A 13,725-nucleotide genomic window follows, 5' to 3' on the forward strand; every position below is an offset into this window, starting at 1 on the left:
GTTAAACATTCCAATGGCAGACATTAGAGACAAGGCAGGTCCTCAGACAAGAAAGTGGAAGTGTGAAGGTGAATCTAGCTCCAGCTCTTAAAAAGGGAGGGTTTCGAGGCCTGGGCTTCTTCCTAGTATATGTTAAAATGATTATTGACACTTTGAGAAAGACAGTAGTCTGCAAGGTCTGAAGAGCAAGCCATGTTTCAGACACCAGATATGTGGCTTCATAGTACTCTTACTATTTATTGCTATTTGATTCCCTTTGTTACCTTTTATCTGGCACAATGGTTCTCACCCTGGCTGCATGTTAGAATTTCCTGGCAAGCTTTCAAAACTACCTCCCCTCTAAGCTGCTCTAGAATGAATTTAATTAGAATCTCTGAGGGTGGGGCCCAAGCATGATATATTTGGTACCTATCCCTACCTAATGTTTGTGTGTGTTCGTGTGTGTGCGTGTACAAATGCACATACATGTGTAAATATAAAATTGATGTATATATATATATATGATTTATGAATATGCATTGTGTTGTATATATATAATCACTGTGTGCATATATATATATAACCTATATATATATGATCAGCATATATAAGATATATATTTAATGAATATATTCACAAATATGATTATATATATGTGTGTGCATATATATATATATATATATATATACACACACACACACGCATATGTATATGTGTTTAACACTGCAGGTGATTCTAATGTGCAGCCAAAATCAAGAACTGCTTTTGTAACCTTTCTTGGATGTACTCCGATCCTGCCTCAACTTTGCTACTGAGACAATGTGAGTCACATATGCAAAAACAGGATGAAGATGACAGTGCTTTTACTGAGAAGAATGTTAAATAAGTTAGAGTGGCTAAACATTTGGGGTATAAGATCTAGTTTTGCCACCCCATATGAACATTGATAATTTCTACATATATCAATGGTTTTCTAAAAGATAGACATAAGGTTTCTTGGAGCAACTCTCTAAAAATGACTTGATTTGTTTCAATAATTCTATGATAATATATTTTTAAAATTTATTTCCGCCACGGGTTGTCAGTATTTTAAAGAAAAGGTATCTAACGTCTGGTTTCCTTACAAGGTAACACATGATATTTAGGGGATGGTAAGAATCTCCTCAAAGAATCTCAGCTAAACAACATGTATAGCTGTATAAGACCAGTCCTTTTCCTTTGCACTTATCATCCTAAATAATAGCTTATATTTAAATTCTTCATTCATAAGCTGAAATTCTCACTTTAAAGATTCACACTGGTTATAGTTCATGCAATATATGACTATAACATAAGGTGAGTGGTTTTTGCTTAAAAGTATCTCCTGATGATAGCTGCTAAAGAAATAGTTTGGAGAGTTTTCTTATTTGCCTTTGAAGATAGTCAGTGAATATAATATATATTCAAGAACCCATTTTAAAAGTTGTGTTTTGGGAAACATGGCGGACAACATGGACCAGCAACAAACCAGCAGCACTGTAGAAGAGCCCCTGGATCTCATCAGGCTCAGTCTGGATGAGTGAATTTATGTGAAAATGAGAAACAACAGGGGCACCTTGGTGGCTCAGTCGGTTAAGCATCTGAATTTGGCTTGGGTCATTATCTCACAGTGAGTCTGAGCCCCTTGCCAGGCTTTCTGCTGACAGCTCAGAGCCTGGAGCCTGCTTTGGACTCTGTGTCTCCCTCTTGTCCCTTCCCTGCTCACACTCTCTGTCTCTTAAAACTAAATAAACATTTAAAAAAATTTTTTTAAAGAAAAAACAGAGAGCTCCGAGGCAGATTACATACTTACAATCAGCATTTAAATATACTGACATGTGGAAGAAACTGTGACTACTATAGAAATTTATGAGGAAACATATAAAGAGGTATATGAATCAATAAAACAGAATATACTGATGCTCTTTTTCCGGGAAGATGGCATTGTACTGGTTGTAGCCCCTCCACTAAGAGTTGGGTGAAACAAAGAATTTATTATCTATGGAATGTAGGAGACTTTGTATGCTTGCCTCTTTAAATGCAGAAGATATTCAAAAGAGAAACTTGCATAAATTTTGTTATTAAGAAATGACCAAGGGGCGCCTGGGTGGCGCAGTCGGTTAAGCGTCCGACTTCAGCCAGGTCACGATCTCGCGGTCCGGGAGTTCGAGCCCTGCGTCGCGCTCTGCGCTGATGGCTCAGAGCCTGGAGCCTGTTTCCGATTCTGTGTCTCCCTCTCTCTCTGCCCCTCCCCCGTTCATGCTCTGTCTCTCTCTGTCCCAAAAATAAATAAACCTTGAAAAAAAAATTAAAAAATTAAAAAAAAAAAAAAAGAAATGACCAAGGATTCTTCCACCCCTGTAATGAGTTGATTTTCAGATAACTCAAAAATTCTTAAGCTAAAGACCATTTTTATTTATTTACTTTGAACTCTTTCAATAAATGTGATCATTAAGATGCAAAACTCTTGTCAGGAATTGATTTGCTTTGTTGTTTTCTCGGACAATTTCTGATTATTTTTTTAATGAATGTGTTTTCTTTCTTTTTTTTTTTAATGTTTATTTATTTTTGAGACAAGAGAGAGGCAGAGAGACAGGGAGACAGAGGATCCAAAGCGGGCTCTGTGCTGACAGCAGAGAGCCTGACATGGGGCTCAAACTCATAAACCATGAGATCATGACCTGAGTCAAAGTCAGATGCTTAACCAACATCTGGTTGAGCACCTGAGCAACCCAGGTGCCCTTGATTTTTTTTCCTTTAAATTAAATTCTACATTTCCTTTTTGGATTTTTTTAATGGAAAAAAAAAAAGTTGTGTTTTGTAGATGGAATCCATAAATCAATTTGATATATTTTTTAAGTTATATACTTTGGGGATATTTATCTGTTATAGTAACGATTCTCAAAAACATTTTTTCCAGCTTTATTGAAATATAAGTGGTATATAACATTATATGAGTTTAACGTACATGTAAAGATTTGATACATGTATATACATTTGACCATTGAACAACACACATTTGAACATGTTTGAACTATGTGAGTACCTTTATATGTGGATTTTTTTATGATATGGTACAGTACTGGTAAATTTATTTCTCTTCCTTATGATTTTCTTAATAACATTTTCTTTTCTCTAGCTTACTTTATCATAGGAATTCAGTATATAACATATAAACTATGTGTTAATCAACTGCTTATGTTATTGGTAAGGCTTCGGTTAGTGGGAGGTTATTAGTATGGTAGTTTTGGGGGACTCAAAAGTTATACACAGATTTTCAACTGCAGAGGAGGTCAGTGCCCCAACTCCTGTGTTGTTCTAGGTTCAGATGTATTATGAAATAATTACCACAATAAAGTTAGTTAACACCTCATCACCTCACATAGTTATCATTTGTTGTTTGTGTCATGAGAACATTTAAGATTTACTCTTAACAACTTTTAAGTATACAATACAGTTAACTGTAACTATTCATTGTTAACTACAGTCATCATGCTGGTACATTAGATCTCCAGAACTTATTTACCTTCTAATTGGAACTTTGTACCCTGTGACCAATATCTCCTCTTTCCCTCCACCCCCCAACCCGTGGCGACCACCATTCTGCTCTCTGTTTCTATGAATTCAGCTTTTTTAGATTCCACGTGTAGTATTTGTCTTATTTCACTTAGCATAATGACCCCAAGGTCCATCCATGTAGTTGCAAAAGGCAATATTTCCTTCTCTTTTGTGGCTGAATAATATGCCAGGGTGTGTGTGCGTGTATGTGTATGTGTGTTTCTTCATCCATTTATCCATCAATGGACACTTACGTTGTTTCTATGACTTGGATACTGTTAATAATGTTACGATGGATATGGGAGTGCAGATACCTCTTTGAAATCCTGACTTCATTTCCTTTAGATAAATAGCCAGAAGAGGGATTGCTGGATCATGTGGTTGTTCTATTTTTAATTTTTTCAGGAACCACAATACTATTTTCTCTAAGGGCTGTACCAATTTACATTCCCACCAGAGTGTACAAGGGTTCTCTTTACCAAAAACACTTTAAAATCTACTCTTTATTAGTTAAAAAAAATCCACAAAGTCCTTATACCATACACAAAAGTTAATTCAAAATGGTTCAAAGGCCTAAATCTAAGAGCCAAAAGTACAAAATGTTTAGAAGAAGACATAGGGTCATATCTTCATGTTTAGATTTGGGGGTGGTTTCTTGTATATGACACCAAAAGCACAGGCAGCAACAATAACAAAAAAGAGATAAACAGGACTTCATTAAAATTAAAAACTTTTGTGCATCAAAGGACACTATCAAGAGAATGAAAAGACAAACTACAGAATGAGAGAAAATATTTGGAAATAGCATATTGGGTAGAGTTTTAATATCCAGAATATATACAGAACTCCTACAGCTCAACAACAAAAAGACAAACCAATTTAAAAATGGGCAAAGGACTTGAATGAACATTTCTCCAAAGACAATATACAAATGGCCAACAAGCACATTAAAAAATGTCCATCATCATTAGTCATTAGGGAAATGTAAATCAAGACCACAATGAGATACCACTTCAAACTTAATAGGAGGGCTATAAATAAATTAATGAATAAAAGAACAAACAAACAACAGAAAATAAGTGTTGGCAAGGATGTAGAGAAATCAGGCCCTTGTAAATTGCTGGTGAGAATGTAAAACGATACAGTCACTTTGGAAAACAGTTCAATGGTTCCTCAAAACGCTACACATAGAATTACCACATGAACTAACAACTTCATTCCTAAGTATATGCCCCCAAAGAACTGAAAACAGGGATTCAAGAAGATACTTGTATGCCAATGTACACTGCAGCACTATTCTCAATAGCCAAAAGGTAGAGACAATCCAAGTGTCCACTGACAGATTAACGGATAAGCAAAATGCAGTATCCATACAATGGAATATCATTCAGTCATAAGAATGAATGAAATTCTGTTACATGCTACAACATGGATGAAACTTGAAAACATTATGCTAAGGGAGGAAAAACAAAGAAAAATTACGCTAAGGAAGTAGGGAAGAAACACTATGCTCAGGAAAATAATCCAGACACGAAAAGGAAAATATTGTAAGATTCCACTTACACAAAATATTCAAAATAGGCAAGTTCATAGAGACAGAAAGTCGATTAGAGGTTACCAGGGGCTGAAAAGAGGAGGCACTGTGAGGTTATTCCTTAATGGGTACAGAATTTCTATTTGGGGTGATGAAATAATTTGGGGAACAGACAGTGGTAATGGTGGTACAACAGAGTGAATGTAATTCATGCCACCTAATTAATGTAAAAATGGTTAAAATGGCATTATGTCGTGTGTATTTTAGCACAATAAAAATATTTTTTAAAAATCCATGAAACCAACTATTTTACTTAGTAACTTCTCCCAGTTTCCACTGTCAGATAAATGTCACTGAGATTAATAAGAAATGTGAAGTTACTTTTGATGAGAGCAAGAAATGCATTACTAATTTATGCCAGACACCAAATACAGATGTTGTCAAAGTATAAATATTACCACCACATGGCATTAGTTCATAGGACACTCAGGAGACCACCCTGAATATGGGAACAAGGCTTCACAGACCACTGATCTAGAAGGAAATGTATTATGGAATATACATGCTCTGATTCTAGAAGGACAGATTTCCTTTTACCTTCTGATTTAATTTTCTCTTTAAGACGATCCTATTATATGTGGATTTATTATAGTTGAAATTAGTTTTTAAAAAGAAAATAAACATGGAAGGTAATGTGGATTTTGAGTAAGAAAATCAATTTAATTTGCCATTATTTAGAATTGGTGTTTTAAAGAAAAAAAAAACATAAATTCTATCTCTATATTGTCAACCAGGTCATCATAACACAGATTACTTAGACATTGCCAATAGATTCCAGTAAAATTTTGAAACATGGGAATACAGGTAACATTTTTTTTTGAATCATAGGTCTTTCTTTATGCTGAATATGTATTTGAGCATGCAAAAAACAATGTATTTCAAAGCCCATTAGAAATTCAGATGCAGAATTTCCTTTCATCTGATCATGTAGAAGTGGATTAATACAGATAATATGAACAGAGAAAAATAAAAAAGATGTCATGTTGGATATTCAATAATCCATTACTCAAAGATAAAAGTTTTCTAATAGCCATTAAAAAGAAAATCAAAGAATATATAAATTTTAATTTAGCATAGCATTGCATCACATCACAGCTAATGGGAGGCTTCCAAAGCATCTAGCAACAGATGGATTACTGGTCATTTACTATGAATTTTAAAATGCCAAAGGTAAAGAAAATTGGACTGCTCCAAAAAGATTTTAAATAAAAAGAAGTTAAATTCCCCATAGTAAAAACCTTATGGAGAACTACTATAAATTTAGGCACTACTGAATAAAACTGTAGTTAAGAAAGCCAATTATTTTTATGGGAAAATAAATTTTCCTATGATAATTCAGATAAAACTGGAAAATGGATAACTGCCTTAATAAAAGGGAGAAAGAAAGCTCAACATAACAGCAATTTATACAAAACAAGGAGTGATAATGAGGAAAGAGATAAGGAATATCTGTAAGGCATATTATGAGTATATAAATCTGAGAACGTGGGAAGTGTGGTAGATTAAGAGAGTGGAGGGGCGCCTGGGTGGCGCAGTCGGTTAAGCGTCCGACTTCAGCCAGGTCACGATCTCGCGGTCCGCGAGTTCGAGCCCCGCTTCGGGCTCTGGGCTGATGGCTCAGAGCCTGGAGCCTGTTTCCGATTCTGTGTCTCCCTCTCTCTCTGCCCCTCCCCCGTTCATGCTCTGTCTTTCTCTGTCCCAAAAATAAATAAACGTTGAAAAAAAAAAATTAAAAAAAAAAAAAAAAAGAGGGGGGATGGGGTTGAAATTTGAAATCTTAATAAGAAGTTTTTTTTAAAGATGAAAGAGTGTGTCTACCTTAAAAGTGTGCATATGGAATCATCCAAATTTGGGGGAGGTCTAAAATAGGACCCATGTGTCTATGTTTCTGTAAACACATTTCATCGTGGAGGACTCAATCCCACTTTTAAGTCACTGTGTTTTACTGAATTGCTCCTAAATAATTAGCCAGTCCTGTGAAAAAAACATTTGCTTACATTAGTCAGGACTCTCTTAATTATAAATGACAAAGACTAACTTAGTTGGCTTAAACAAATGAGCAGGCTAAGTTGGTTACCATAGCTGGGCAAAAATATAGATACTGACCTTATAGATTGGTGATCTGGATTTACCACTGTCCTGGGTTTTCTTTCTGTTTCTTCTTATCTCTAATCTTAGCCTCTAATATCTGCACTCACCTCCATTTGGGGAGAATAAAGCTAAGCCAAGCCAAGCTGGGATTAACGAATTAGAAGAGAAAGAACAAGAGGAAAAGAATGTCTTTATGGCAAGGGAGTCCCCAGTTTTTTTTCCTTGTTTTTTTAATGCTTTACTTATTTTTGAGAGAGAGCACGTGAGCACGGGAGGGGCAGAGAGAGAAGGGGACAGAGGATCCCAAGCAGGCTCTTCACTGACAGCAGTGAGCCCAAAGCGGGCCTCAAACTCACAAACTGTGAGATCATGACCTGAGCCAAAGTCTGATGCTCAACCAACTGAACCACCCAGGTGCCCCAAGGGCATCCCCAGTTTCAAACTCTGAGATTCCCAGTACCAAGCAGGTTTTTGAAACTCTTCCTCTGGTTTTGCTATTGCAACATCATTCAGATAAAGGCCCACTTTGGGCTCAAGCTAGTTTGAGTTGGGTTTCTGTCACTTGTAACCAAAAATGTCCACATTTACAGAATATACCGCTCTGAATAGTGCTGGAGAACTGAATTCCTGAAAGAGGAAAGGTATGGGCAAGTAAATGTCAACCTAACAGTTTGTGATTTGTTACTAAAGGAAGGAAGAATATCCTAAGTGGGGCTTCCGGAGACGGGCTGGTGCAAGTAATATGTGAGGTGTGAAAGTGGAGCTGAAAGTGAAAGCAGACCAAAGTTATAGAGATAAAGTAAAGAAAGGAACAGGAGTTGATGATCTGGTTATGTTACACTGGTCAGCAGAATTGTTCATTGCCATGCTTGACAAGCATTTACTGAGCACTCTTTATTTTCCAGGCACTGTGCTAGGTGCTGGAGAGACCAAAAAGATGTATGACACACATTTGTGCCCCCCAAGGCGTCCATATTGTGGTAGGGGACACAAGAACATCTCACATTACAGTTCTACAGTTTTAGTGATGTGGTCCAAAAAGAGGACAAAGTAAAGAATTATTGAGTCTCAATTTTGAAAGACATTTGTCCCAGATGGGAGGGTAAGGCAGAGTTCATGGAGAGTGACATTAACATGGATGTTGACAGATGGGCATCCTTAGCACAAATAAAGTGGGAGGGCGGGGGAGAGAAAGGATGGATAAACAAACACTTCACATAGAAGAAAAAAGGCGACAGCACAAGAGTGTGTGGACATCATTTTTGCTAGAATGGTGGGGTTTTGCTAGAAGATACCACTTCTTAAATATCACTCTCAGGGATTTAGAATGAAATCTTATGAATGAAGCACCAGTGCAAGTGTAGAAACAAAATGCAGCCGGATTAATAAAACAATGGCAGGTAGAATGAATTGACACTAGAAGGGATGGAATTCAGGACAATTCCTCAGAAGTCTATTAAAATTGTCCAGATGACAGGTAATAAGTAAGTCATTTGAGAAGTCATTGAGGAAAAGGGGAAATTGCAGTTTTAGAAAATATAGAGAAGGTGGGACAGGCGTTGGCAACTGATAAGACAAAAGGAAAGATGATGCCAGGGTTGTGTGGCCACTAACTGAGCTGCGGGTGGAAAGAAAGAAGAGCAGGTGTGTAGGGGAAAAGGGTAGTTCAAGCCATCTCAAGTTTCAGGTGTTTTGTGGACATACTGGGGTAGAAGATCAGGAAGCTATTAAGTGTGAGACCCTGAAGTTCCGAAGAGAAGTTGGGAACACAAGTTTAGATTTGGAAATAGTCTGCAGAGAGGGAGTCGTTGAGGTCAAGGAAGTGTAGGACATAAGGAAAGAAAGAATAGGGCAAGAGACCTCAACAGCATTAACACAGAGAAACTACCCCTTCCTTTATTCTCTGATCTCTCCTCTGGTCAAATGAAGGCTGTTGTGGAGACAAAAGGAGATAAGAAACACAAAACACTTTGAACACTGCCTGGAACAAGGCAAATATTCAGTGAATATTGTCCAGGAGGATCAAAGAACTGATTGTTCTAATGAATGGGGTTAGTTAAATAAATAATTGTGTATTTTCATGACAGGATATTAAGCCATTGTTTAAAATCATGTTTTTAAAGAATAGTGAGATGACTTGGGGAAATGCCTTTAATATTATGAGGAAAATCAGAGTATAAAATAGAAATTTTACAGAGCACATGGGTAGCTCAGTCGGTTAAATGTCCCACTCTTGATTTTGGCTCAGGTCATGATCTCACGGCTCGTGGTTCAAGCCCGTGATAGAGCTCTGCACTGACAGTGTGGAATCTGCTTGGGATTCTCCCTCTGTTTCTCTGCCCCTCCTCTGCTCTCTCTCTCAAAAATAAATAAATGCACATTTTTTAAATGAATATATAAATAAATAAATAGAAATTTTACTAAGTAAAATTTGCAGACACACAAACAACACTTGCAGTAAAAAAAATGTTCATGGTGGTTATTTCTGGATAATGGGTATAAGAGGGATTTAAGTTTCTTCCTTAAGAATTTAATTTAAATACTTAAATAAGTTTAAGTATTTCACTGTATTGTCTGTATTTTTATGATAAGTAACATGTTATAGTCAGAAAACAATTTTTAAACAAAGAAAGTTTGATTGGTAGCATCAAATCCTGTAGAGAGTTGAAGGAGGGAGGTCATTGGTCTTGGTATCTAGAGGGTCACTGATGGCAGTTTTAGTACAATAGCAATAGTTGAAGCTACTTTAAGAAATATTACCAAATATTTCATCTATAAAAAATATTTAAATAAATAGAACATTATCAAAATGGTTCAAAATGGTTGAAGCTTTCTGTGTCTTCTTTTTTCTTTTTTTACAGTTTTTATTTATTATTTTGAAAGAGAGGGAGAGAGAGAGCAAGCGAGCATAGGGGCATGGGAGGTGCAGAGAGAGAGAGAGCGAGAGAGAGAATCCCAAGCAAGCCCTGCACTCTCAGCACAGAGCTCAATGTGGGGCTTAACACAAGAACTATGAGATCATGACCTGAGCCAAACCAAGAGCTGGAGGCTCAATCGACTGAACCACCCAGGTGCCCCATCTGTGTCTTCATTTCTAATAACATTTTCTTTCTTTTCTTTTCCTTCCCATAAGACGTAGAGATTATTCAGAATGCTGTGCTTAAAGCCACATTGTGGACAGTTAAGTGAGCAGGTGGTGAGAGAATAGTGGTAGGGCCCCTTGAAGGCTCATGATTTGGTGGTAAAGTGGAGGAGAACAATAGGAAAATAGCTTGAGGGGAGTGCAGAGTGAAGGGAGGGTTTTTAATTTAGAAAAGAGCATAAGTGATCCTGTTTCTGGCAGAAGTAAAGGAGCCAGATAGAGATTAAGGATTCAAGAGAGATGGGAAACTGTAACTAAACAATTCACTCTCAAAAAGATAGGAATGATTAAAATAGGCACTTTGGGGTAAAATTCAGCTACATCCGTTCTAATCATTAACACAATTCCATGTATTCAATTTAATGTGTTGATTTTCCTTGTCCTTCATATATTCCTTCAGGGTAAAATATATGTTACATTAACATAAACCTTTTTTTAAGCAGGAAAATCCCATTAGAAATTTTATAAAAGCAAAGAAATGGTTAAAACTCAACAAAACATTAGCTGAACACACAGAAAGAAGAATGTTGCTACAATTCCTTGAAGAATTGAACCCTGTAAAAGAGACGATTTCTTCATTTTTATTTCAAATAGTGTCACATGCATAAATCAATTTGTGGTCCCATTTTTACATTATTATTGAAAATGAATAAAAAGAGCTACTTGGCTGTTCAAGATGTTACTCTATTTTTCTCAACAAGATTATGCAATAATACCCAAATTTTAACCAACAGAATGTGTTGGGTTATGGAACAAATTATTCATAGAGATAGGACTCGCCTCATAAAAGGTAGACTCTCATGAAGCAATATGAGCAAGGTCTGAGTATTATTAGTTGCGCCCCAAATAGCTCATTCTCGGTTCTGATGATGGTGAAATACATTGAATCAGCATCTGGTAATATTAAAATGGCTATGTGCTTTTTTGAAGGCTTTAAAGGATCTAGTCTCAAGAATCCATTTACAATATTCAGCCTACTTCAGCCTACTTCAGCCTGGTATGCCTACTTCTACACTTTGAAAACATTTCTTACAATTAATCAGCATTAACCTGCATTCTTTATTTAAAGGATAAGGTGATCCAGGATAGCATCTGTCTCCATAACTATATTTTCCTGATATTAAATTGCTTTTGTACATGTATTAGGCAAAAATAATAACAATATATTAAAGTATTATGGATGCAGGCAGCATCTCATTACTTACCATTGAAAATTATTTACTACTTAAATTATTTAGAATTTTCTTTCATCTAAAAGACATAGGGGCACCTGGCTGGCTCAGTTGGTAGAGCATGTGACTCTGTATCTCAGAGTCATGAGTTTGAGACCCACATTGGGTGCAGCAGAGATTATTTTATTTTTAATTAATTAAAATAAACGAAATAAAAAACATAAATAATATATTATGGTTCTGTTTCTGAGAGATATCACATGGACATACACTTGAGTCTCAGTATTTTATGATCATAAAAATAAAGTCACAGAACAAGCCTCTGAAATTATTTTCAAACTGACTCATTAATTGAACAATATTATTCATATACAATTTTCATAGGATTATATACTTGTTAAAAAAGCACCAAAATTTTCCCATATGGAGAAATATTATTCTCATCTTAATAAATATTTTGAACATATTTCCCAAAGAAAAAGCTAAAATTCTTCTTCGTGAACTACTATTGCAATAATATTACTCTTGGGTAAGTTATTTAATTCCTGAGCTTAAACTGGCACCCACAAACAGCTTGCTTATCCACGGCAGTCAGTCATGCATTTGTAGGTCCTATCCATGCCCCACTGACAGATCACACTCATAGGAAAAACTCAGTCATCACTGACCGTGAAGGACTTTGTGAGTATATACTGATGACAGGTAATTCTCAAACTCCAGGAGGCATCAGAATCACCTGGAGGATTTAAAAATACAGACTACTGGGCACCAACCCCAGAGTTTCTGATCACAGTATGTGTGGGGTAGGACCCAAGAATCTGTATTTCTAAAAATTTCTGGATGATGCTAAAGCTGCTTGTGTAGGGACCACACTTTGAAACCTAATGTGAACAATTCATTTAAATGTACGCACCTGTAAGACAACTCATAATGACAATACCATTGATTTTTGAAGATTTCTCATCTACAAAGGTAATCACTTTTCCTCTGAGTATCTTGTCCTTTTGGATGGGTTCTAATATTCATCTCAGCCAGGAGCAATGACAAAGGAATTAAGGGGTGCCCTGAAGAACTTATAATTTCGTATACCTGTTGTCTCCTGATCTCTCTGCAGTTAACCCACATCCCTGGGAAAAGCCAGGCATGATCTAGCCTTTGACCACACAACCATCCTAAAATGGAGCAGATTCATTTCTCTTCTTTATGGACAGGAACATATGTTTGTTAGAAGACTCCAATGACTTTTCGTACACGGAGATTCTATTGTTCTCTTAGTATAAAGAAAATTGTAGGCTATTAGAAGCAAAAAGGATCACTTTGAAATCAATGGACCAAACAGACCTTTTGTTGTATCTGATCTCTGTGTTAGCCAGAGTTTTCTACAGGAAAAACAAATCTTTCTAGATACTTAGAGAGAGAGAGAGAGAGAGAGAGAGAGAGATTTAACATGGGTAGCAAGACGCTTGCAAAATCATCTGAAAGAGTTGGACTATTCAGAATGCTATGCTTAAACCACATTGTGGGGAGTTAAGTGAGCAGGTGGTGAGGGAAATATTAAATCTGGACACCTCAACTTCCTTTAGATACATGTCTCCATTACTTTGCTATTCAAGAGAAGAAAATGGCCTTCACCTCCTTTCTGCCTTCCAAAGCTAGGACATGTGCATCTAATTGATAGAGTACAATTTGCAGTTAGAATCCAAGTTGTAGTTTTCAGATTGCCAGCCTTTGCAGTACAGGAGGATAACCTAAGATTAAGGATGAATGCAGAACAAGTTGATAAACACGCTGATATATTTTCATAATGATTATCTACCACTATGTGAAAAAGTCCTGATTTATGTTGGTTATCTCCTGTTCTTCCTTCTCCTCATTCTCTTGCACGCACGCACACACAGACGCACATACACGCACACAGGTACACATGAATGCAGCTAGGAATATATCCACCTTCTTCATTTCTGTAAGTGGGAGTCACTGTCCTTTAGTTCCTAAATCTTTGCATTAATTTTTATTCTTTTAATCACAAAGTGTTCAAATTGGAAAAGACCTAGATAATCTAGGCCTGCCTCCTACATTCCAGATGAAGAAGCTAAGGCACATGAGTAGCCAGTGGCTAAGCAGGGAGTCAAATCCAGTTACAGCACCCTGGACCTACACTCCTTGCACAA

The 13,725-nt window shown here is 36.5% G+C and overlaps 1 pseudogene; it reads left to right on the forward strand.

Moving 5' to 3' along the window:
* Positions 1-1,457: 1,457 nt before the first annotated feature.
* Positions 1,458-1,979, forward strand: LOC121033325 (U6 snRNA-associated Sm-like protein LSm3; annotated as a pseudogene).
* Positions 1,980-13,725: the final 11,746 nt, after the last annotated feature.

The sequence above is a fragment of the Herpailurus yagouaroundi genome, unplaced genomic scaffold (genome assembly GCF_014898765.1).
Source record: "Herpailurus yagouaroundi ecotype Mexico unplaced genomic scaffold, PumYag 159, whole genome shotgun sequence".
Taxonomy (NCBI): domain Eukaryota; kingdom Metazoa; phylum Chordata; class Mammalia; order Carnivora; family Felidae; genus Herpailurus; species Herpailurus yagouaroundi.